Source organism: Hyaena hyaena, unplaced genomic scaffold (genome assembly GCF_003009895.1).
Source record: "Hyaena hyaena isolate Hyena2069 unplaced genomic scaffold, ASM300989v1 scaffold_473, whole genome shotgun sequence".
NCBI classification, from domain to species: Eukaryota; Metazoa; Chordata; class Mammalia; order Carnivora; family Hyaenidae; genus Hyaena; species Hyaena hyaena.
The window spans coordinates 47,227-71,632 of record NW_024081105.1 but is presented as its reverse complement, the minus strand read 5'-3'; the positions used below and the strand labels follow the sequence as shown (position 1 = coordinate 71,632).

General features: G+C 35.4%; 1 pseudogene; it reads right to left on the bottom strand.

Moving 5' to 3' along the window:
- Positions 1–2,014: 2,014 nt before the first annotated feature.
- LOC120246582 lies at positions 2,015–22,061 on the bottom strand (annotated as a pseudogene).
- Positions 22,062–24,406: the final 2,345 nt, after the last annotated feature.

Below are 24,406 nucleotides of genomic sequence, written 5' to 3'. Positions count from 1 at the left end.
TAAAAAATATGTTCAGAAAATCCCCAAATTTTCTTATTAAACAACATAATCCTAAGTAACCTATGGAAAAAGGAAGACTTAAAGGGAAACAAAAATATGTTAACTGAATTAAAAAATACAAGATATCAAAATTAATGGATTGTTTCAAAGTAGAGAGGCTGAGATGGTGGAGTAGTAGGAGAACCCTAGGCTTGCCTCATCCCTCCAACAGCTAGATAAATAACAAGTCAGTCTGAAAACCCAAGAAATATGAAAACTAACAGAACAAAATGCACAACTGGAGGGAGAGAAGAGGCCATATTGTGCAAGGTAGGAGGTGTGGTGACGTGATATGGAGGAGGAAAAGATTATGAGTGCTGCAGAGGGATGGGAAATTAGTCATGGCAGAGAGGTGATAAAGAGCCTAAGTAACATCATTTTGAAATTAAGGCCTCCATTAAGAGCAACCTCGGGCTACACGTAGCCCCAGTTCCTCAGATTGCTCAAGTCTAAAGCCATCCTCGGACTGCCCTCAGATCAGCTAATCAAAAAACATTCCTGTGGTCTGAGTCAAGGCTGGGAACTGTAGACATTCTGTACAAACTAGCCAAGTTCTCACCACTTGCCTGAACCCCACGTGGGCCCTTTGAATTCACCTCATAATTGGTCATTTTCAACGGATTCTCAAAAGTCATGATTGGGTCCCACCAAAAGTAATGAACACCTCACAGATACTGAATGGTCAAAGCTGTTACCATGGGTGCTGTACAATTATGATTGTTCCTTATGTGATGATGCTATACGTACAACGTGTGCACTGTAACATCCCCGTCCCTTACCCCATAATTCTGGGAGCTGCACTGGCCTCACTGGATGACAGTCACAGCAAGGATATGGTAGCATTTGCACAGCTCCTGCCATGAGAAATGAAAACTGGTATCTCCTTCTACTACTACTGGCTCATGTTGGAAATGAGCCTGCTGGTATTGACCAGGCCTCACAATATTCCAGATCAGACCGATATTCCCCACACAGATTGATCATAAGGAAAAGCATATTCCTGCCTTTTCCAAAGAGACTTGATGAAAACATTGTGGATGATTGTTAAAAGGCTCTTCCTAAGGGCCTTGCAGATCCAAGACTTACATAATAAAGAGGGCTTGAGTCTGGCCCTGAGACAAAGAGCTAATTTAGAGTTAAGGGCAGATATCCACCCCCACCCATTTGTTTCTGCTTGGAGCATTTTCTGGCCTTGGATATGCTGATTGCTCCCTGTGAAGGAGCCTATTGGGGAACTTCTTCTTTTGTGATTATGGGAGCAGAGGTGTCTCCTGAAAGACCTGTTTGACCCCTGCTCACAGAGAAGTAACTTCACCCTTTTATGCTAAAAACATTGTCTTGTGTGCTAAAGATACCTTCTTCCCCATAGGATAAGCATCTAAATCCCCTACCTATCTCACTATTGATAAAGGTTATGCAGGAGTCTTCTACAAATCTGTGTTCTGGGAAATTCTTACATATCAAAGACGTTTGTTATCAGAAATCATTGTCTAAGACAAATGCCACGTCTGTGCCGTCCCCCAAATACTTAAGGATAAAATAAAGTTGAGCCCCAGTCAGGGCAGAGATGCCTGCCTGGGGACCAGAAAGAATCTCAGGCCTTTCTCATCCCTCCCTCGCTGACACCGTCCATCCTTCAGGGACCCCTGGACCCGGACCAGAGCCGGCCTCCGACACCATAAAAACACTGCTCACTATTGTTCGGGGCTTCACTTTGCTGTCGCTGCACCGGTAGACAAGTGAGCCCCTGCTCGAGCTTGTAATAAAGACCCTTTAGTACTTGCATCGGTGTCGGCTCCTTGCTGGTCTCTGGGGACTCGCGAGTTGGGCACAACAGTGACATAAAGGTGAGAGGAGGGGGGAGACAGGAGGACACAGGGGATCTCACAAAGAAAACACTTTGCCAAAGACACTGGGAAAACAAGAGGTAATGTTTTCCGTCAGTTTTTACAAGTGGAGCTCAGAGATGGGAGTTTTAGAGGTCCTCAGCATGGCCGATGTGGAGCCTGGCAGATGCTGCAGTGCTCCTATGGAGAAGGAGGGCAGGTAACCCTGGGGCAAACAGTGTGATCTGAGGACCCCCGGGACACCCTGGGACAGGTGGCTCCTCCTTCTTGGAGTGCATCTGGAAAAGATGATATTGCTTCTCCAGGGACTATAAAAAAAAAACAACAAATTGGGCAATAAGGAAGAAATGGATAAATTCTAGATATATACCAACTACCAAAAGTGAAATAGGAAGAAATAGAAAACTTGAACAGACCAATGACCAACAAAGAAATGGATTCAGTAATGAAATATCTTCCAGCAAACAAAAGTCCAGGGCCAGATGGCTTCCCAGGGAAGCTCTACCAAACATTTAAAGAGGAGTTAATACCGGGGCGCCTGAATGGCTAAGTTGGTTAAGCATCTGATAACAGCTCAGGTCATGATCTCATGGTTCAGGAGTTTGAGCACCATGTTGGGCTCTGTGCTGACAGCTCAGAGCCTGGAACCTTCTTCAGATTTGATGTCTCTCTCTGTCTCTCTGCCCCTCCCCAACTCATGCTCTGTTTCTCTCTGTCTCACAGAAATGAATAAGCATTAAAAATTTTAAAAATGAATAAAGATGAGTTAACACTTATTCTCAATTGTTTCAAAATAATAGAAATGGAAGCAAACTTCCAAACTCATTCCACAAGGCTGGCATTACCTTAATTACAAAACAAGACAAAGACCATGCTAAAAAAGAATTATTTTAGATAAATATTGCTAATAAATATGATTGGAAAAATTCGTAACAAAATACTAGCATATTGAATCCGATAATATATTAAAAAATCATTCACCATGATTAGGTGGGATTTATTCCTTGGCTGCAAGTATAGTTCAATATTCTCAAATCAATCAACATGATAAATACATTGATAAAACAAAGGATAAGAACCATATGATCCTCTCAATAGATGCAGAAAAAGCATTTGATAAAGTATAACATCCATTTTTTAAATGTTTATTTATTGTTGAGAGAAAGAGAGAAATAGAGACAGAGCCTGAGTGGGGAGGGGCAGAGAGAGAGCGAGACACAGAATCTGAAGAAAGCTCCAGACTCTGACTGTCAGCACAGAGCCCGAAGTGGAGCTTAAACCCATGAACCACAAGATCGTGACCTGAGCTGAAGCCACCCAGGACATCCACTCTTGACACGAAACCCTCAACAAATTAAGGATAGAGGGAACGTATCTCAACATAAAGGCCATATACCACCAAAGACCCACAACTAATATCATCCTTAATGGGGAAGAACAGAGAGATTTTCACCTATAGTCAGGAACAAGACAGGGATGTCCACTCTCACCATTGTTATTTAACACAATAGTCAAAGTCCTAGCCTTGGCACTAAGACAACAAAAAGAAATAAATAAAGGACATCCAAATCCACAAGGAAGAAGTTAAACTTTCACTACACTCTGTTTAGAAAACCCAAAACACTCCACCAGAAAAAACTGCTAGAACTGATACACAAATTCAGGAATGTTGCAGGAAACAAAATCAACACACAGAAATCTGTTGCATTTCTATACAACAAAAATGAATCAGCAGAAACAGAAATCAGGGAATCAATCCCATACACAAATGCACTGGAAACGATGAGACCGAGGAATAAACCTAACAAAGAGGTAAAATATCTGTACTCTAAAAAATATAGAACACTGATGAAAGAAATTGAAGAGGATACAAAGAAATGGAAAAACATTCCATGATCAAGGATTGGAAGAACAAATATTGTAAAATGTCTATACCGTCCAAAGCAATCTACATAGTTAATGCTATCCTTTCAAAATAACACCAGTATTTTTCACAGAGCTAGAACAAACAATCCTAAAATTGGTATGGAACCACAAAAGACCTTGAATAGCCAAAGAAATCTTGAAAAAAGAAAAACAAAACTGGAGGCATCACAATTCCATACCTCAATCTATATTACAAATTTGTAGTCATCAAGACAATATGGTACTGGCACAAAAACAGACACATAGATCAAGGAAACAGAATAGAAAACCCAGAAATGGACCACAACTCTACGGTCAACTAATCTTTGATGAAGCAAGAAAGAATTTCCAATGTAAACAATACATTCTCTTCAACAAATGGTGTTGGGAGAACTAAATAGCAGCATGCAGAAGAATGAAACTGGACCACTTTCTTATACCATACACAAAAGTAAATTCAAGATGGAAGAAAGACCTAATGTGAGACAGGAAACTGTTAAAATCTTAGAGGATAACATAGCTGTAAATTTCTTTGGCCTCAGCCATAGCAACTGCTTACTAGACACATCTCTAGAGGCAAGGGAAACAAAAACAAAAATAACCTATTAGGACATCATCAAGACAAAAAGCTTTACAGCGAGGGAAACAATCAAGAAAACAAAAAAGCAACCTAGAGAAGGGAGAAGATATTTACGAATGACATATTTAGGGTCAAAGTGTTAGTATCCAAAATCTAAAAGAAACTTATCTAACTCAACACACCAAAACCTAATAATCAGGAGGTAAGAAATGGGCAAAAGACATGAATAGACATATTTCCAAAGAAGACATCCAGATGGCCAATACATTAAAGGATTCTCAACATCACTCATTATCAGAGAAGTACAAATCAAAACTACAATGAGATAACCACCTCATATCTGTCAGAATGGCTAAAAATAACAACATAGTAAACAACAGATGTTGGCGAGGATGCAGAGAAAGGGAAAGTCTCTTACACTGTTGGTGGGAATGAACACTGGTGCAGACACCCTAGAAAGCTTTATGGAGGTTCCTCAAAAAGTTACAAATAGAACTACTCTATGATCCAGCAATTGCACTATTAGTTATTTATCCAAAGGATACAAAATAATGACTGGATGTTTATACTGCAAATACTGATGTTTGTAGCAGCATTATCAACAATAGCTAAATTATATAAAAAAAAAAAAAGCCCATATGTCCATTGACTGATGAATGGATAAAGATTTATTACTTAGTCATCAAAAGGAGTGAAATCTTGTCATTTGCAATGACATTGATGGACCTAGAGTATATTATGCAGAGCCAAATTAGTGAGAGAAAGACAAATGCCGTATGCTTTCATTTATATGTGCAATTTAAGAAACAAAACAGATGAACATAGGAGAAGAGGGAAGCAAGAGATTCTTAACTATATAGAACAAACTGAGAGTTGATGGAGAGAAGGCGGGTGGGGATGGGTAAATGGGTGATGGGTATTAAGGAGGTCCCTTGTTGTGTTGAGCCCTGGGCATTATATTTAAGTGATGAATCACTAAACTCTACTCCTGAAACCAATATTACGCTCTATGTTAACTAATTAAGATTTAAATAAAAATTGAAAGAAGAGAAAACATGCATTCTTGAATAATTATATGTTAATGTATAAATACTCATAATTCAAATACGTCTCCAAATTTGCTGCTTAAATTTGCCCCAAACCATTAATTAAATGTTTTAATAAAAATTTAAATAGTATGAGTGGGCAACCCCAACTGATTTCTTTACTACTTAGAAAAATAGAATAAAATAGATAAATAGGCATTTAACAAGAATTGTTATTATTGAACTTATCTCTTTCATGCATTCTTAGTTTCCTTTAAATGTCTTTCTAAGAGTTTTCTAAGTTCTGCTTCCTTTTGATTTCCCTTGTGATTCAATTTTATTTGATTAAGCAATAGTACTCATTTACCAAAAGATGCTAAAGAAGCATAATTTTCTTTTTCATCCTCTCTTCCTTAGGCAATGTTTTAAGTTCTGCAGTCTCATTAACTGGAGTACCAAAAAACATGAAACTTTTCAAGTAACTCTTTTAATAGTTATTAGAGGACATCATTTGCCAAACAAATATGTAGACTGTTATTTTCAACAGCATATCAGATCTATTTATTCTGTTGTTGCAATTTAGTTTTGCAATTTGGTCTCTGGTTTATTGTCCCTGCAAAGCCCCATCCCTCTATTCTGTTCTATTTCGTTAAGGCCCTCTTCTGTTAATGTTTCTTACAAGCCCAATTTATGAAACATACTTTAACTTCCAAGCAATGAATGACTCAATTCAATACCTTTCAAAATGTGAGTCAAACACAGGCCATAGAATTTGAATTATTTAATAAAAAACTATTAGATTGCTCTGTATCCCAGGGCATGAATGAGCATGTCTGTGATGAGTTTCGGTGCATGTAAAACCACCGTCAGTGCTTGTCATTTGTCTGATCTCTTGCAAAATGAACAATCCGCATCTGTGCCGATGGCTCTTTTCATTAGCCTCTCAGTGATCTGACTCTAATCACTCTTTTCAGCTGTGTAAATTATATTTACCATAGATAAAAGCTGACATTTTATAGTGTCTACCAATTATACTTCTGTAACTGCACTAAAGCAGCTTATGAAATCATTTCCCATATTTTTTCTGTAACTTCAATTCTCTTTCTAAATCCCATTCTTTTGGGTTTAAGCAGGAAAAAGTGGAAAAATTATGTAAGTATATGGTTATTTTCATGAAAAAGCAAAGTTATAAAATTTTGCTAAAGCTATGTCATATTCAGTATATGTATTCATTGGGTCATGAGATTTGTTATGTTATTATAATATCAAATTTTCATTTGGGGATATGAGGGATCAATGGCTTTCATATCAGCATCTACTGTCGGAGGCCGGCTCTGGCCAGGCCCAGGGGACCCTGATGGATGGACGGTGTCGGGGAGGGAGGGATGAGAGAGGCCACGAGAATCCTCTGGTCACCAGGCAGGCATCTCTGCTCTGACTGAGATTCAACTTTATTTTATAATTAAGTGTTTGGGGGACGGCACAGAAGTGGCTTTTGCCTTAGACAATGATTTCTGATGACAAACTTCTTTGATATGTGAGAATTTCCCAGAACATAGATTTGTAGAAGACTCCTGCATAACCTTTATCAATAGTGTTTGAGGTAGGGGATTTAGATGCTTATCCTATGGGGAAGGTAGGTATCTTTAGCATATTATACAATGTTTTTAGCATAAAATGGGTTAATTTATTTCTTTGTGAGCAGGTGTCAATAGCTTGTTTGTTTAAGGAGAAGTATTAAGAAAAACAGGTCTTTCAGGAAACACATAATCACAAAAGAAGTTCCTCAATAGGTTCCTTCACAGGGAGCAATCAGCATATTCAAGGCCAGAATAAGTCACTCACAAATGCCTTGGGGGACATTGGCCAAGCAGAAACAATTGGGTGGGGATGGATATCTGTCCTTAACTCTAAATTAGGCTTTTTGTCTCAGGGCCAGGCTCAATTGTAACTCTTGTGTTCTTAACCCCCTTTATTATCTAATTCTTGGATCTGCAAGGCCCATAGGAAGAGCCTTTTGACAATCATCCACAGTGCTTTCATCAAGTCTCTTTTGAAAAGGCAGGAATATGCTTTTCCTTATGAGGAATCAGAATATCAGTCTGATCTGGAATATTGTGAGGCCTGGTCAATACCATCAGGCTCATTTCCAACATGAGCCAGTAGTAGCAGAAGGAGATACCAGTTTTCATTTCTCATGGCAGGAGCTGTGCAAACGCTGCCATTTCCTCGCTGTGACTGTCATCCAGTGAGGCCGGAGTGGCTCCCAGCAATCTACTTGTACTTTTTCCTAGGCAACAAAAGTTTTAAGATCAAATGTCTGATTATTTTTAATAATGTTGGACATATGTGAAACTCAAGAACATTTTGGAAAAGGAAAGGGGAATGTGGAAATTTTATTTTAAGAGTGTTAAAACTAAAACTCCCAAAACAGTTTCACTGGTAAGGCTTTCAGTCATATTCTCATGGGAAAATATTATAATAACCTTTCAACTGTATTTTCTCTTTCTCATCCATCATAATATTTTTACTTTGATACTGATAATGTTAATCCTAAATGTTCCATCATCAATCATAATCTTCTCAGTCTGATCTCTTACACAAAACATCACGAACAATAGTGTTTTCAATCTATAATAGAAACCTTTATTTAAAAATACTGTTAAGTGATTCAAATACTGGTTCTTAATGAAAGTATAGCATTCAGTATTTCCTTTTGACCTAAATTTATATCAGTTTATCACTTTTTAAAACAATACTCAAAAATGCTGAACATCTCTATTCCCTAAATTAATTATTATACCTCTCCTTGACAAAAGGGTTCAAGAATCCCCCACCAATAAATTGCCTTTGGTCCAAGCCCAGAGATGCAAAAAATGCCAGATTTTTCAAAAGATATTGTTAAAAGTAATATTTTGTGATATTCTGTTAAAAATGAAGAGAAAATGGTTTTGGGCGGCCAAGGACTGACAAAAATCTGCACAGAATGAAACTATTGATAAAAAAATGCAGATAACAAAATTGTTAATTTTATTTAAACATGTCTTTTTGTGTGCACAGGAGGCCAGATTAACACCACAATGTCAATAGATTTGCCTCGTTGTTAATAGAATTTGTGGCTAATGCTTTGCATTTGGTGTGTATATACTCTGAGCCTTAGTGGCACCAGAGGATATATAAAATCTATTATTTCAGAAAGATACAAAGCAGACATATTTAACAAGCTTGAAAAAAGAAGAAAGCAGAAAAAAGTAAATGTGAAAAAATTATGTTAGTGATGGCAAAGATGACATAGATAACATGTATATTGATTATAAGGAAACCTTTATTCCAGTAAATTTGGAATATTTTGAAAAACGTTAAAGAAAAGCAATACTGTCAAAGAATCTTAGTATAAGACAAAACTTTAATAAACTAATAATTACTAAATGTGTATGGTAGACAATATGGGAAAAGCATTCAGTCCTTCACAGTAAAATGTGATCTTAACTGTGAGTTTTTCATAGATGACCTTTATTTCCCATACCTAGTTTGCTGAACATTTTTATGAAGATGTGCTACATTTTGTAATACTCTTTTCTATGTTTATTGAGATATATGATTTTGTCTTTTAATCTATCAATTATGGTGTATTTCATTCATTGATTTTCAAATCCTAAACTAACCTCAATTCTAGACATAATTCCCTCTCAGTTACAGTGCATAATCTGTTTTATATATTACTGGATTTGGTTTGCTAGTATTTTTTTTGTGTGTGTAGTTATTTTGTCCCTATTTGTAAGATATATTGTAAGATATATTGATTCCTAGTTTACTTTTTCGGGCATGTCTTTCTCTGGTTTTGGTGTTATGGTAATACTGTTTATAGAATGTGTTGAGAAATCTTTTTTTTCCCCTCTAATATTTGTTGGAAGCATTTATGAAGAATTGGTATCCTTCTTTAAATGTTTGGCAGAAATCACCAGTGAAGTCACATAGGACTGACATTTCTTTGTGTTTTGTTTCTTTATTGTTAATCTAATACCAGTTAAATCCAGGCTATATAGCCTGGAGGAGTTACTCTTGAGGCAAGTCTTTGAGTTTTGTTTTATTTTATTATGTTTTGTCCTGACCCCCAGAAGGCTTTAGCTACCTCTCCAGAGTTCTTTCTGGAAAACTACCTCACCTATCTTTCATGAAGCTAACACCTCTTCCTTGTTACATACCACTAAATTCTCCATTATTTTTGAGAGCATCCATAAGTTTCAACATCCCCACATTCTGTTTGAAATAAAGCCAATTTGTTTGGGAAACTTTCAAAGCATGTTATGGCCTGACATACTCCCTGAGAAAACTCTCTGAGCTGTAGTTTTGGGGCTGAAGGCAGGGACAATGGCGTGCTTCTCCCTCTGAGTAGCACTTCTGAGTTAGGAGCAGAGCACTGTGCTTCATTCAACTTCTGTTTCCCAGCATAGAACTGTCAACTTTACAGACAAGAAGGCCCCCAGTATTCTTTATTCTCAGCAGCTGTGTCAGAAGAATGTGCACAAGTATGCTTGTATATGTTTTATGAAGATAGATGAGAGAGAGAGAGAGAGAGAGAGAGATGACAGACAGATGTATTTTGACTGTTTTAACAGTTAAACATTTTATATAGGAATCTCACTTCCCAAACAGTAGTGTGAGGGCTGTGGAAGAGTGAGAAAGCATAAGTGGTCAAATTTCAGTAAACAACCTTTTAAACTCTGAACATTGTTCCCAGACCATACAGAAAATGAAGAAACATACGTTTTAGAAAATCCACTGAAACTTGTTAGGAATAGCAAGACTTGGTGTCATTTGAACCATGACTCATTTGTTCCCCAACCCACCCTTCCAAAAATAGCCTGACATTGAACCTCCACTCAGGCAGTTCAAGCCAGGAACATCGTGCTCTCATGCTCTCTCTCCTCCTAATTGGATTTCTCATTGGATCTTTCTCCAAAGTTCTTTTTGCTTGTATTTTTTATTTAAAAAAATGTATTTATTTTTTGGGAGAGAACAAGTAGGGGAGGGGCAGAGAGAAGGGGCAGGAGGATCTGAAGCAAGATCTGCACCAACAGGCTGGCAGCAGGGAGCCTGATATGGGGCTTGAACTCCCGAACCATGAGATCATGACCTGATCCAAAGTCGGACACTCAACTGATTGAGCCACCCAAGTACCCTCTTTTTGCTTCTTTTTTAATTAAAAACTAAATGTATTTTTTATGTTTTTTTAATATTTTGAGATCTATTTTATTATTTTCATATTTTACTTTGCATGTTGTAAATTATATATATGTATATGTATGTACTTATAATACTGCTTGTGTATATACAAAATTATTTATGCTTTGTTTGAGTCAAGTTGGAAGTAGCTAGAAAATATTACCCTTTATATGTTAAATTGCCTTTTGCCAATATCCCAGCTTTAAAATTACTTCTCACGTTAGTAGTTAATACATGTAAAAACTTTTTTCTATTAAGTCTGGCAAAAGATGGTCAATATACACAAACGGGTTTTGGCTACAATGATACATATACCATCTTTAATATAATCTAATGAGATGTTATTCCACAGCCTTTTCTAAAACTGACTTTCTCTCACCCCTCCTATTCACTAGAGTCATAGGTGATGAGTATAAAGTTCAACCTCTGCTAATGACTGACTCTGTGTTTGAATTGAGCTAAGGCAATTGTGATATTTGCAAATACTATTCACTGAAACTACTATTAACTTTCCAAAATGTTCTTATCGATTTAACCATTACTGACATTATTATTTCTAAAAGTCAGTTCTTTGCTAGAAAAAAAGAAGAATATTTTAGTCAGATATTTGATATATTTCTCTCCCTCTTTTTCCCTAAAGCGTTGAGTGTTTTCAAACGCTATTCATTTGCATAAGAAATTATTTTGAAAATATAGAGATTGTGTATAAAATTCTATTTGAAATATTAGAATTTATACCATATAAAATGTTTTTCAGACAAAATTTCTTCTCTGAAATGGATTTAAGGCATTCACTATATTCATGTTATCAGATAGATAAATGTCCCATAGTTAACAATTTTGAGAGGTAGTTAGGGTCAGCAGTTAGAATATTGTTTCTAATAATTATCTACTGTCTGGATCCTACTTTTACTGATTTTCTCCCTCATTTCCACTTGTCAAACTTCTATATTTGTTTGAAGGACAGTGCTATTGGCTGAATCTGGATGTCCCCATTAAATTCATGTGATGAAGCTATAATTTCCAGTACGATGATATTTGGAAGTGGGGATTTTAGGAATTAGTTAGATCATGAGGGTGGCACCCTACAGATGAAATTAAGGCCCTTATAGTAATACACAGGAGGAAGATGATCTCACTCTCTAACCTATGAGGATACAGCAAAGAAGAGGTCCTCTGCAAGCCAGTAAGAGAGCTCTTACTAAGTATGGAAGAGGCCAGCACTTTGGTTTTGGACTCCCCCAACTTTAAGAACTGTGTAAAATGAAATGTCTTGTTTTTTTAGGTCATCCAGGTTATGGTGTTATATTCTAACAGCCAGAGCAGACTAAGACAGTTTAAATATAATATCACAAGAAGTCTAAACTTACTCTTTCTCAAATCAGTCAATGACTATAATCTTTCTTCTTTGATGTTTATTTGTAAGCATGTCTCATTTATCTTACTAGATGGTAAATTATTTTATGTCAGACAACTTTAGAGTCCTACAACAATGTTGTTCACGTATTATGATAGGTAATATAATAAAGTTTAACAAACAATATAACAAACTTAGATTGCAATTACCCTTATTCTATTTTTTTCTTCATTTTCTTCTTTTATTTCCCCTTTTCAATTTTTTTTTACATTCATGAAAATGGGCATGGAACAATTATAATAAAAATGCATGCACATGAATTTGCTGCTATAAGCCTTCAAGCATTTAAAGAGATACATGTCAAGGAAAATGTATGCCATACATATAGAAAATGAAGATTATGGATTATATATCAGTATTAAATGCATATGAACACATAGGAAGTAAAAATGCAAATTTTTAGATTACTGGTCAGTGAGACATCTCAAACTAGGAATAAATATATGGACAAGCAAAATGAATGATAGAGTTATTTGATAAGCATTTAATTGGAGCAATGAATATTAGTGTGGCGATCTAATTGTACAATGTCAAAAATGTCAAATGTACTGCATTACAGTACATGCACAGATTTTTCTTTTTCTTTCAGAAATCTACTGATAGAAATACTGTTGAAGTATTCAAACTTATGCTTTATATAACACCACCTTCTATACATACCCTTGGGTAATCCTCTTCCAACATGACTTTGGGCTTGGTCCAAATGACCTTGCTTATTTAACAGGTTATCAGCAAACATAAACAAGGCAGAGAGATGTAATGCAATTATATATTGGGGCATTTTCTTTCTTGCTGATGGAATGTCTTCTACCATTTGAACTAGTCAAGGAAGAATGGCTGAACAATGCAAGACCTGGGAAGTGGTTTCAGACATTCCAGTTAGTCCATCTTTTTTCAGCTGAGGACCCAGATATACAAGTCAGCCCAGACTAGGTCAACCAGTCCCAGCCTGGCCAACTCAGACTGGAAGAATGCCTAGCTAACACATGGAATTATGAGAAATAATTATTTTTTCTGGGGTGGAAGAAGCAGTACATTTTTTGTTTGTTTATTTGTTTTGTTTGTTACAACTGATATTTATATCCCTCATCACTCTTCATTTCATTTTGCCCAACTATATCCATCCTGGTTGTTATTTTAGATGGTGTGACGCAGGCAGGATAAAGACAAAACCTGAATCCCAAGATCAGGCATTCCTGATATATGTTGGCTGGTGTCTAAGTTAGTCATTTGGACATGCTGACATAATTTAGCTTAAACTCTTAGGCCACTGTTTCTTTATCTGTAAAATACAATTAGCCAGGAAATCCTTCATGACATGCCAAATTAAAAACAAAATAGCTGATTATTTAAAATTTACTCCATGTTGAAAGTAGTATTAGGAGTGAATATGAAAGACAAGGAGGCATTTCAGCAGCAACAATCCTTAGGTGATAATAGGTGTTGCTCTCCTTAATTTATACTGGATTGCTTTCATATTGAGAGTATGTTTCCTAATCTGTCAACGAATAGTTTGATATGTGTGCCATTATTCTAATGTATGGAGTTATGGTGGCATATTTAAAGAGTTAGCTATAACAGTGTATTAAAACAAACTTGTTAAAAAGTTATGATGTAGCCATCTTAAGTTTTATGTTGATACAGTAATCAAATGACAGTTCCTTTCTAGTATCTCCATTCCCAGGAAGATATCTGTATCAGTGGCAACATTAGTACATGAGTATTACTAACAAAAAGCCTATTGCTAAAAAATTTCTGGAAGAGTGAATCCTTGATGTATCAGAAAAGGTTCAGCTGCAAAAGACAAATGTCACTTTAGTTATTTTGAACAGAAAGAGATTTGATGCAGGGAATTGAGTATAAAATATGCTTTCATTTCTAGATATTTTATTCAGCTCCTTACGAAAATGATTTGTTCTTTTAAAACTGCTATCATATTTTATTCTTAGGAGAAAAAGAACACTTTTACAATTTTGAGCTATATGTATTTATGCTATCAGTGTATCTTTTGTCTTTTTATTGAGGGGGTGAAATTTTTCTGGTATGTCTGTAATTTTTCATCACAATGGTGCTTTTTTATTCTTTTGATATATGTTAGTTTTTATTGAAAGATTGGTTTAAATGGAGTGTTTTCTGTTGCCTGTTGTTTGTATTGAAGGGATCTTCTACACTGAATAGACAATAATGTTTTCTATACAGTATATTTAAATTTTATTTTTGCTTTCATAGGAGAGTTTGACAACTCTGGACCATTTTATGTTAATTTCTCATCTTTTGGACTTTTTTACATGTGGGGTGAAATAAATTTTGATTCACTACTACGGATATACAACACCCATTGTAAGCTGTTCTCTAGATAAACAAGAAATGAGTCTTTCCTTTCCCATATAAAGATTGTTTAATATTTGGAGAAAACTCACCTCATTCCAAATATTGACTTTTCTAACCATCTACTAACCCTCTTTTTGTTACCTCACGCTCTTTTCAGGTTTCAGTTCTATAAATGTCTGATAATTCCATATGTGAAAAAGACTTAAAATATCCATTCTCTGTCTCTTCATATATCTTGTAATTTTTCCTGCTTCAAAGTGCTAAAGTAAATATGAAAGTTTCAATTAAATTAAAACCATTTTATTCAAGTAGATTACACATCTATACAAAATATTGCCTCACATGTATACATTTTTTTCTAAATCCTTTTAACTCTAAGAAATTCTACCATGACTGAGATATGATTGGATATCTTCATGTGATTTTTAACAAAGGATGTATTTTGGAGTCATACTCTTCCCACAAGCTAGAATTTGGTTTTGGCTACATTTGTCTTCTTTCTTTCCATTGTATTCAGCACAATCCTAGCTGGAAGAACAGCTATTTTTGGTGCACCTTTAGAGTTTGTTATTGGATAGATGAAGTGATTCTAAGGTTGAAGATGAATTTTGCTAATGAAGAACAACTGAGAGAGAAGTACTAGAAAAGCATGCTGCATGTTGACATTTGTGCAGTATGGGTCACTGCTGAGGTTTCCCTTGTTCTACCCTTCTACCGTTACACCCAGATGCATCTGACAACACCCTTTCGTCGTAAAAACTCTTCGTGATAAAAAGAAATAGGGGCACCTGGGTGACTCAGTCGGTTGAGTGTCTGACTTCAGCTCGGGTCATGATCTCAGGTTTTGTGGGTTCAAGCCCCACATCAGGCTCTGTGCTGACAGCCAGCTCAGAGCCTGGAGCCTGTTTCAGATTCTGTATCTCCCTCTCTCTCTGAGCCTCCCCTGCTCACACTGTCTCTCTCTCCCAGAAATAAGTAAATAAATAACTAAATAAACATTAAAAATTTAAAAAAGAAAGTTCTCTTTAACCAAAAAGAATCACAAACATTTTGAAGTTCTTTCCTCACTCTTAGAAAGTTCTATCTTCTTTCAAGTCATTATGAAATAGAGGCTATTACCTTTTCCTCTGAAAAACAGTTCTTTTACATATTTTGTGGTATCAGCCACTTTATCCATCTGTATCATTATCTGGTGGCATTTTCAGTCACCACACTTACCCAAAACAGCAACTATGTTGCTGAAACCAATATTCTTGCAAACAAATTATGGAACCCACATTGCATTTTTAAAAAATAATTGGTAAAAGTAGCACTGATAATTTCTCCCCAAAATAGTAATACTTACTCTCCTTGCCTTTTCAAGTAAATGACTGTGATATGAGCTGACTGATATTCTTGCTGCCTTTGACATGTTGCTATAATTAACTATTAACTAACAGCAATGGATTTGCTACATATATCAAAGTTTTTGTACCCTGTTTCTGTTGAAACTGTTGCTGATACTATTGCAAATACTGTGATGTAATGAAGTTATAGAAATTTTCTAAAATTTCTTTTCATTGCTGTATTCATGTGTGTGTATGTGTGTATAACTGCCCCCACATACCACTTGCACATTATGAATCAGTGTGGACTGGGAAGAAAATAAATGAGAGGCATGAAACAATGATGTAAAATATTTATATTTTGGGGAGCCTGGGTGGTCCAGTCAGTTAAGCATCTGACTCTTGATTTCAGCTCAGGTCATTATCTCATTGTTCGTGAGTTTTAGCCTTGTATTGGGCTCTGGGCTGACAGCCCAGAAACTGCTTGGGAATGTTTGTCTCCCTTTTTCTCTCTTTCTGCACCTCTCTGGCTCTCTCTCTCTCTCTCTCTCTTTCTCTCTCTTACTTAAAATAAATAAATAAACATTTTTAAAATGTATTTTAAAAATAAAATAAAATATTTATATTTAAAACGTTGTCTATTTTCCTTGAGCCAAACTGAAATTCTTTATGCAAACACAGGGTTGTTGGGCTAGCCACCCTTTTCACTCAGGTTGATACTATATCTCAGGATAAAGAAAACCTTTGCTCAGAAGCACTAATAACTAATAAATCACAAGGAATTAAAACTATCACACGTGGATCCCAAGTTCAATATGTAGCTACAAATAGAACATGAGAAATTAATGATATAGTTAGTGTACTAATTCTAGTCACAAACTATGGTCTTTATCATTTAGGGAACACAAAGAAATAAAGAACAGGGGCACTTGTGTGGCTCAGTCGGTTGAGTGTCCATGTCAGGTCACGATCTCACGGTTCTTGGTGACAGGCTCTGTGCTGACAGCTAGCTCAGAGCTTGGAGCCTGCTTTGGATTCTGTGTCTTCTTCTCTCTCTGACCCTCCCCCGCTCACACTCTGTCTCTTTCTGTCTCTCAAAAATAAATAAATGTAAAAAAATATATAAAAAGAAGTAAAGAACAAATCTGTACTGAATTAACCTGTATTTTGGAAGAAAGCAAATGTGTAAAATGTGGAAATAACAATTTAACATTCCCTATAATAAGAACCAAAATAACGAAAGGAATAAATGGTATAGAAATTGAGAAGAGGAACATTTCTAAGTGGTATTAGGTAGTGTGATATGTTGCATTCATAAATTTAGGAAAATAAAGCAAACTGCAGTTATATTCAGCCTATACACTAATGCTATTTTATTCTGAGCAGTCCAATGAATTATCAAAAATGAGTCCAATTATTATAAATCAGGAGCATCCATATTTGAACTGAGGAAAGAAAATACGTGTACTTTCATAGAAATATACATATTTTTAGTTAACAATCATATCATTCTAAATATTTGGGGGGAAATTTCAGAATAAGTTAAAATTCACAGATTGTTTTCTGGTATTACAATTTTCAGACATATTCAAATATACTTTAATAGGAAGTGTTTCCAACCCATTCTAACTCAATAAGTTTTTCATTTGCAAATAAATTTGAGTCCTTTCAACCTTGACTTAAAATGTAGATAAAAATAGTTTTGTGCAACATAGAATAAAGGGCTTTTAAGAGGTTTAGAACATTTACAGATAGAAAATAGTTCATGCAAAGCATTGTGATGAGATAAGTTGTAAAGAATTCAGAACCATACAGATTAATTTTCCTTAAAACACAAATTGAATATAGAACTATGAGAAAAGTGACTTGAGAGGATAAAAGTAGATCACAAAATATTTTAGAAGTATTTTAAAATATTTTTAAACGAGATAACCTAAAAGAACCTACCTAAATATGCACTTTGTTTCAATTTTTTAATGTTTGTTAGTCACAATCAAATGATCAGTTTTATGGTTTAAATCCTTCTTAAATAATTACAGTTGATTCTGAAAATTGTGCTATTGACTACAACTTGAATAAGTATTCCCCACAAGCCTTGACTATTTTCAAAATACTTACATGTGAAAACTAAGTGAAGATAGGGTAGATTAAACACATTTTAGAAAGCAATATGCTAAGATGGTTTATTTTTGGTTAGTAATATGGCATAGCAGCAACTCATTCTACCTTGTTCTGTTGACTATTTCTTCTTTTATAAAGCCCATCACCTCCTTAAGATATGCCTCTCCTATATATATATATATATATACATACACATATGTATGTATGTATATATGTATATATGTGTATATATATATATACACATATATACATTCAAATTCTTTAATATCAAGGAAAACATCCTACACCAGATATACCATTTAGCTATATTCAAGCAGCTGTGCTTTACCTGTTTCCATTCTCCATAAATATCTTCAAAGAGTAAGGCACGGTTGTTTTCTATATTTTTTCCTTATTCCAATTCAAGTACACTTCTTCCCTCTACTCTCCTCCTAAATATAAGTTTAAAGATAATGTCAAAAACAAATTACTTATACAGAATGTTTGATAAATTTGTTTACTCTTACTGGCCATTATTTTATTCAAAGATACTCTTATGTGCACTTATCCCTAAGTGATGGTATTCCTTAAGTTTTACTTCCAACTCTCTTCCATTTTCTACTGTCCTCCCTCACAGCAAGCTCATCCACTTTTACATCTTCAGAGGTCATCTGTATAATATGACTTGTAAATAAATGTTTCTTGACTAGATTTTATTATTGAGATTTTTCTCACATAACCAATTTATAATTGACATATACATCTTAGATATCTCCAGAAGCATCTTGAAATAAAAACTAGTAAGCCTGAATTCTCATCTCCTATCTGACAAAGTATTTTATGCATCATTTATATAAATGTCTCTGTAGACAAATACTGCACTATAAACTTACTTATCTGTGTACATCTTATGTTAACTGCTTTTGACACAAAAGGAAAAACAAACAAACAAACAATATACAAAGGAGGAAATTTGCACAGGTGATGAGTGTGTTTACAGTGTTCATGGTAATGATGGTTTAATGGATGTATTTTTACCTCCAGTCACATCAACTTGTATATGTTAAATATCTATAGGTTTTATATGTCCATTGTGCCTCAATAAATCACTTTTTTAAATAGTTGTCTTCAGCATTAGCTTACTTTACCCAATTATGAGAAGTATACTTTGAATATTTCTTTTAAATTAAATTTGATGACATCCGGTCAGTGTGGGTAGGTTGCCCTTCTAGGGAAGTCTATAAAATATAACCAAATCTGTAGTTATGAACATTAATGGGAATATACTACAGAGTGAACTTTTGATTCCCCGTATCTATTACTTAATTGATTTGGAGGAAAGTTTTAATTTAAATGTTTTATCTATAACCAACCATACATTGTTCTGCTGTATTTTCTAAGACATGGCATAGTGTGTCTCCATTTACATTTTGTCAAGTCATTTAAAAAGAGCAAAATTGTGGTAATGTAATTAGGATAAATAATAAGCCAATGCTACTAACTTCATGGTTATATAAAGAGAAGTGAATGAAGCATTTTCAGTTAAGCTCATCATATTGGTATTACTTGAACCTGCTTTTCCTCTGGCTATAGATATCAGCTTTATTTGTCTATTTAATTGACTTTATACAGATTAAAATAAATACTCATATTGCCATCCTAACATACAAATTAATGAATTAAGTTGTGAGGTAGAGAAAGGTAACATGGGCTCAATCCCCTCTCCAGAGCTGAGGAAGGCAAAAAGGAGTGTACCTGTGTTAAGAAGTCTAAAATTTTCACTACAGCTTAAATTCAAGTACAAGTAAAGAAAGAATAAAACAATAGTGATCTACAAACATAGGTGTAAAATTTCAGTTGAGAACTGTTTAGGAATTTAACAACTTAGTTTACTTTAATTTTTGTTTTGCAATAAGACAAATAGTTTGAATTATATAACAAGTTCCATTTGCAAATTTCAAGATAATTAAGACACCTCTTTGAAAACTGATTTATACCATCTTACAAATTTGTTACTGATGGTTACTAATGTGTGTTTACATAAGGCTTACTTATGGAATTTCTGCTAGGATACTTGTGAAAAGTATGCATTCTAAAGTTTCTTAATGATCTGTACATAGAAGTTTCTTTGGGAGCTACTAACAGCTATCCTTTTGCTTTGAATTCTGAAAATACTCAGTATCGAATTATTTTTCTGGAAATGTAGTAGTTAATGAACTCAGATAATTATTTTAGAAGCCTTTCTTTAAAAAAAAATCTGCAGTGGGTTTAGTTGTTTTACTATGAACTATTATGCTATACTGTTTGCATTTGATCATTAACATGTGGAGTACATTTTGAGATAGATACCTTGTTTATCTAAAAGCAAGGTTTATGTAAATATGAAAGAATTGGAAAAGTGGATTTGAGATAGCCGTGGATTTTTTATGCATAAATATTGGTGCACATATGAAGTAAATCAAGTGATTGATTGGTACTATACATTTTATCAGTTGGGGATTGACTCTAATTTCTTCCAATACTAATTAACTCAATCACTCAGCATTTTCTAAATGAAAATCAAACAAGCAAATAACACAAAGAAAATAAAAATATACAAAAATTAATGACCAAAATATGTGCACCAGAAAACTGTCCCAGTATTTCCACAAATATTATTACCTCCTTTATGCCTCAGTCACATAGAAATACTAGACTACAAAATAATGGTTACGAGAGAAGCAAAATAAAAGGAATAAAGACTTTCTTTACAAATTAAAACATAAATTATAGACATAGAAGTGAAGTTGTTTATTGATTATAAACTGATTAGAAGTTGCTGAGCATACAGCCTTATTTATGAACTTAGAACAGCTGTTCAAAGCTGTTACATTATCATCATTTTATTGACTTTGATTTTTGAGAAAGTTATACTTTTTTTTCAAAGTGAACTCTACCCTCATATTTTATTAAAAGAACAAATGTCATGAATTAACCCGGCTGCTTACTTGAATTATAAAAGAAACATGACTCGATATGAAAGTAAGAAACTGTCTACAAATCTCTGTCAGTAATAAATTGCAATATATACAATGAATACAGGAGTTATACAGAGCAACATACTCTCAAACAAAACAAAAATATCTTACTCCCTTGATTATCCCAATTTTTCTTAAAAATCATTCATAAAAAGGATTCTCAAGTCAGAATTGACACCTCAATTAATCAAGCACCAGGAAGCTACATTATAGCTTTTTACTATACAAAGACATCTTTTCTCTTTTCCTTTGAATGTCTCTGTCCCAGAATTATACAGACTCTTTTGATTCTCTGATACTTCCCATTTCATCATTTCTTCAGATCATGAAAACTAAATTTGTTGAAGACCATAAATCTGTTGATATGATGTCACAAAAACAATATATTTTGGGGGCACCTGAGGGGCTCAGTCGTTAAGATTCTGACTTTGGCTCAAGTCATGGTCTCACAGTTGATGAGTTCGAGCTGCACATCAGGTGAGCGTGACCTCCCAGTTCAGGTGAGCTCAAGCTGTGCTTCAGGTGAGCTGATGCCCCAGTTCTGGTGAGCTCCCGCTCCACTTCAGGTGAAAACATGAGCCCTGGGTGAGCCCCCCTACCTTCTTTCTCTCTCTTTGTCTCTCTCTCTCTCTCTCTCTCTCTGTCCTTCACTCACTTATGGCCTCTCTCTCTAAAAAAAAAAAATTACATAAAAACACTATATATTTTTTGCTATCCATCTGCAGTTATCAGGCCAGTTGGTAACTGGTTGGTAATGCCTCCTCTGTAAGTTCTTCACTTAGTCCTTCTATAGCTGTGACTGTTCCCCCAATTTCTTTCTCTCCTTTCATAGCCTCTGAATTTCTGAATGTATAATTTTAGAGGTTCTGCACAACCATCAAAGCCTAAGGTAGACGTGGCAAAGACAATATCTTCTCCACTGACTCTTTCATTTCTCTTGATGGCATCTTTCACTTGCTTCACCTATTATAACACTAATGAACTCACTTACACGTTCTTGAACACATTCTTGGGCATCTTTCCCAATCTTTCACATTTGAGGTATGGCATTTTTCATTATCCGTGTTACTTTTCAAATCGGAAGATATATATCTTGCCCTCTGAAACTTTATTTTGAGCCATTTATGTCTTCATGATCATTGATTCTATCCTCAGTATCAATCATGAGGTGGTATAACAGGACGTCCTCCAATGTAGTCTACAAAATGGAGAGTTGAGAATCATATATTGTAGCACTGTCACCATCCATCTCCAATGCAGCCCTGATTGGCTTCAATTACCGATTGGCTGTTTGATTTGACAGAAAATGGCTGTTAAGGAACTAGTGCCAGTGTGGAGCTCCCAAATTGTAATTTTTAAATTTAAAAAAAAAAAAATTAATGTTTTATTTATTTCTGAGAGAGACAGAGAGAGAGAGAGAGAGAGAGAGAGAGAGAGAAACAGCCTGAGCAGGGAGGGTCAGAGAGAGAGGGAGGTACAGAATCTGCAGCAGGCTCCAGGCTCTGAGCTGTCAGCATAGAGCCCGACGCGGGGCTTGAACCCACGAACTGCGAGATCATGACCTGAGCCGAAGTCGGACACTTAACCAACTAAGTCACCCAGGTGCCCCCATACTTTTTCATAATACACTATTTTTTTGAGGAGCAGTCACAAGAGTAGTCTAAAAATATGAAGAACAATTCCAGATTGTTGCACTATTTGACATATCATTGAAGATAAGTTATTTAAAGTAAATGAGTAAGTAATTTTATACATAAATAAACAAAAAAATAAATAATAAAAAGCAGTATTACTTCACTTCTGGAGTGCCACGTGGCTGTACCATGTTGCACTCCCACCAGTAATGTATGAGAGTTCTTCTTGCTCTAACATCCTTGCCAGCATTTGGTTGTCAGTGTTCCTCATTGTGGCCATTCTAAGAGTTGTGTGGTGGTATCTTAGTGTTTAATTTTCATTTTTCTGATGCCATATGAGACAGGATATCTTTTCATCTGCTTATTTGGCATCTGTATACCTTCTTTGATGAGGTGTCACTTAAGATAATATTTACCCTATTTTTTAATAAGATCATTTATTCAATTTTGAATTTTAAGAGTTCTGCATATTTTGGATAATAGTGTTTCATTAGATGTGCATTTTACAAATATTTTCTCCCAGTCTGTGGCTTGTCTTCTTATTCTTCCAATATCATCTTTCACAAAGTAGGCCTTTTTTTTTCTTGAAAATTATTTGTTTGTTTGTTTTAAGAGAGAGAGAGAGGATGGCAGTAGGTAAGGGAAAGAGAATTTTAAGCTGGCTCCATGCCCACCACAGAGCCCATCATGGAGCTCAGTCTCACTGCTGTGGGATCATGACCTTAGCCGAAATCGAGAGTTGGACACTTAACTAACTGAGTTACCCAGATGCCCCCAGAGTAGACATTTTTACAAATTTTAACAAAGCCCAGTATATAGATTATTTCTTTGATGGAGCATGCCATGAGTGTTATATCTAAAAAAATCATAATCGTGCCCCAAGCCATCTAGATTTTGTTCCACATTATGCTCTAAGAGTTTTATAGTTTCATATTTTATAGTTAGGGCTGTGATTTGTTTGTAGTTAAATTTTTGAAGGGTGTAAGGTCTGTGTCTAGATTCAGCTATTTGCATGTGAATGCTCAGTTGTTCCAACACCATTTGTTGAAAAGACTCTCTTTTCTCCATCGTATTGTCTCGGTTTCTTTAGCAAAGATCACTTGACTGTGTGTATGTATATGTGTATTGACTGTATGACTATGTATGTATCTATTTCCCGGTGGTGCTTTCTTCTGTTCTAATGATCTCTCTATTCTTTCACTGATACCACACTTGTCTTGATTACTGTAGCTTGGTAGTAAGTTTTGATGATGGATAGTATCAATCTTCCAAACTTTTTTCTCTCCTTCAACTAAATTCTTTATGTTTCAAAATTTTTTAATGTTTTATTTATTTCTGAGAGATAGAAAGAGAGAGAGAGAGAGAGAGCATGAGCAGGGGAAGGTGAGAGAGAGAGGGAGACACAGAATCCGAAACAGGTTCCAGGCTCTGAGCTAGCTGTCAACACAGAGCCCCACACGGGGCTCAAACCAATGAACAACGAGATCATGACCAGAGCTGAAGCAGGACGCTTAACCGACTGAGCCACCCAGGTGCCCCTCCGTCAACTAAATTCTTGATGAAATATAACTTTCTAAATTTATCTTACAAGAAAACTTAAAGAACAATTAAGAATCCTAGTATATGGTCATTTTTTTGTGGAAGAGGCTAGCAAATACTCATCACTATAGGGATAAAGGACAGAATATGACATTTCACCCTTTTTTTCCCCTCAAGAATTTGAGAGGAAAACAATTGTTACACAAAATAACAACAAATTAAAATCTCTAGGGTAGTGTCGTCTGGCAGGCTCAGTAGGTTAAGCTGACATTGGCTCAGGTGATGATCTCATAGTTTGTGAGTTCCAGCTCTGCCTAGGTCTCTATGCTGATAGTTCAGAACCTAAAGCCTGCTTCCATTCTGTGTCTCCCTTTCTCTCTGCCTGTCTCCCACTCACACCTTCTCTCTCTCCCTCTCTGTC